This window comes from Quercus suber, unplaced genomic scaffold (assembly GCF_002906115.3).
Source record: "Quercus suber isolate HL8 unplaced genomic scaffold, Cork oak 2.0 scaffold_187, whole genome shotgun sequence".
NCBI lineage: Eukaryota > Viridiplantae > Streptophyta > Magnoliopsida > Fagales > Fagaceae > Quercus > Quercus suber.
In genome coordinates, this window is record NW_027069645.1 from 338,268 (window position 1) to 341,600 (window position 3,333).

The window sequence follows — 3,333 nt, forward strand, 5'->3', positions numbered from 1 at the left end:
CTAAATTTTAAGTGTAAAATATTTTAAACAAATTTGTCTAAGTTGATTTGGTTAACTTAAAATATTTTACTTTTAACTAAATATTTTACTGCAAAACAAACACTATAAAATGAGAAAATATTATCCTGCAAAAATTTTACATTGAAACAAACAGAACATTAAACACATTTTTTACATTATAAGTACTTTATACACGTGTTTTCACATCATTTTGAACACCAATATTTAAACACTATTATCAAATGGGCATTGTCCAAATACACCAACGATAATTTAGGGTAGTGGACTTTGTGCTCCCAAAAAAAAAAAAAAAAGGCTTAGCTGTTTCTTTATCGGAGGACGGTGACGCATATAATTAATCATGAATGATTTTTTTGTGAATAATTGATAAAATTATTTGTTTCTTCCAAATATGTCTTTGATATGAAAAATATTTGGCACTCTCATGAATACGATGGATTAACAATTCCACGTTCCCAATGAAACTAGACTAGTATATATAGCGTTGAAGAAATGTACCATTTTTTTATCTCCACGCAAGTGAGAGCTATTCAGAACGTGAGTCTTACTTGCATATATTTTACTCCAATCATAGGTTGCGTATGAACACTTGCATTCACCCAAAGCTATAGCTATCATTCTTTAAAAATAAAAAAAGGGTTTTCTATATGTTCTATTTGTCTTGTTTATACTAGTAGAAGTCTATAAAAGAGACAAATTTAAGGAAGAAAACCAGAGGTGCAACCCAAAGGAGAAGATGGTGACAGAAACGAGGTTTGAAATCATGTCAAGAAAGACCATTAAACCATCAGTTCCAACTCCTCATCAACATAGAACCTTCTTTAGCCTTGCCCTTTTGGACCAAATCTTTCCCCCGATATATAGTTCAACCGTTTTCTTCTATTCCTCAAACCCTAATGAAAAAGGTAATAGTATCACCTCTCAAGTCTTGGAGCAATCTTCTCGCCTACAAAACTCACTGTCTAAAACCTTGGTTCACTTTTATCCAATGGCTGGCCGTCTCAAAGACACTGCCTCCATTGAATGCAATGACGAAGGGGCTTATTTTGTGGAAGCTCAAGTTAGCTGCTCACTTGTAGACTTCCTTATCCAACGTAACATTGAGTTACTAAGTCATTTAAGTCCCATCACTGATCCTTACACCACTCAATTAGCCTCGGATTCTATGTTGCTTATTCAACTCACTGCCTTTAGCTGTGGTGGAATTGCCATAGCTGTATGCCCTTCACACAAGATCATGGATGGATCGTCTCTCTTCACATTTCTCCAAAGTTGGACAGCCACTAGTCGTGGATATGATGAAGTAGTGATCCCGGAATTCATTGGAGGCTCTTTGTTGCCGCCTAGAGATTTGCCCATCATGCCCAATCCTAAGGTGAACTTCCAGGCTAAAAAATGCATCACAAGGAGGTTTGTCTTTGATGCCTCAAAGATAGCTAGCCTCAAGGTCAAAACAGCCGGTGCAATTGGACAGCGACCCCCCACAAACGTAGAAATAGTGTTGGCATTCATCTTGAAATGTGCTATGGCTGCTTCTAAGTCAATATCAAGCCGTTTAGGGCCATTGGTATTGTCCCAAGCTGTGGACTTGCGCAAAAGAATGGTGCCACCCTTGCCTGAAAACAGCATAGGGAATCTCATTTGGCAATTCCTAGTGTTTTCTGAGGACAGGGAGTTAGAATTACACGATTTAGTAGCTAAAATGAGAGAAGGATTGATAGACTTTTGCAATGAGAAGGCCAATAAATTCAAAGGTGATGAAGGTTTCCAAATGGTTTGTGAGTCACTCAAGGAGCGCGGTGAATTAATGAAGAGAATGGACATTACCATTTATAGATGTACAAGCTTGTGCAAGTTGCCACTATATGAAATGGATTTTGGGTGGGGAAAGCCCATGTGGATCACTAATAATTCAAGCAATTACTTCGAGAACTTAATTGTCTTTGATGGATACAAAACAAGGTGGTGGCATAGAAGCTTGGGTGACATTGGAGGAACGAGAGATGGAAATATTTCAACGTAGCAAGGGGCTCCTTGAATTTGCTTCCTTTAACCCTAGTGCTTTTGTTAAACAAAGCCGCATTTGAATAATCTTTCAAAGCACAGAATTCTATGAAATCAATTAATACTCTCTCTCTCTCTCTCTCTCTCTCTCTCTCTCTCTCTCTCTCTATCTCTCTCTCTCCTTCATATATATACTCATGTTTTAATTGGAAAATATGACCATTAAAAGGGATTCAATCAAATCAAAATTTACCTCACAAAAAGAACTAGACAATGCTATTAAGTCATAAGCCTCTTTGATGCAATAGTTGTGCAGTTAGTCACATATAAACGATTTTGACAACTTCGTACAAAATTTTGTTCTAACTTAAAAGTTGATGAATGTGAACTGAAGCATGTTGATTCAAAAATGAATTCTTTATTGTTACCACCCTCAAGTCAAATCCCTAAAATTATAAAAATACTAATTGTGATTGAAGGTAACTAGGTGTTACCAAGTTAGTTCTAATATTACATGTTATGCATGATTAGAAAAATAATTAGTCACATTTGCTTGGAGGCGGATTTCCCTCTTGGTGCTTGTTGGGTAATGGATACCTGACCAACTTGATTTTTTTTTTAAATAAATAAATATATATATATATATATAATTGGGCAGCGTGTGTGTTAGTATATATGTGTTTTCAATTTTACTTTATTAATATTGATGTATAGTGTATTCAGCCCCCAAACAAATATTCCCAGCTCCACCCTTTCTGGATGATATCTTGGTAGAAATTTTCCTGAAAATTCAATTTTATATCTACATGGTTTGTGAAATTCAAGCAAGAAGCCCACCTGGCATATAAGCTAACTGCATTATTCTTGGAAGANTTTTTTTTTTTTTTTTTTTTTTTTTTTTTTTTTTTTTTTTTGGAGAAGAACCAGAAGAGATACTTCATACACAAGAAGAGGCCAAATATTCCCCAACTTGGAAAATTCAATTTAGTAACACTAGTATAGTATTATTTGTTTCATGATTTTTGATGTGTTCATGCTTTTGGTAGTGGTTGCCCTGCAAGAAATGCCTTAAATAGCACTAGTGATCTCTCTGGTTGCGTAGCCGGAGCTGTGTGGGAAGCTTCTCTTATGGAGGCAAAGGATAGTTGGGTGTTACCATATACTTGTGTCCATCCGCCAACCTACAAGATAAAATAAATCAGGAAAAAGAATAACATTTGGCACCAATGAATAAAGAGACAAGAATATAAATATATAGACCTGTTTTCCCTCGAACCATACTCTATAAGGCACCGTTGTATTTAGTCC

At 35.7% G+C, this 3,333-nt stretch overlaps 1 pseudogene; it reads left to right on the forward strand.

The window, feature by feature from the left end:
• Window positions 1–740: 740 nt before the first annotated feature.
• On the forward strand, window positions 741–2,162 carry LOC111990436 (acyltransferase Pun1-like; annotated as a pseudogene).
• The last annotated feature ends 1,171 nt before the right edge of the window (window positions 2,163–3,333 follow it).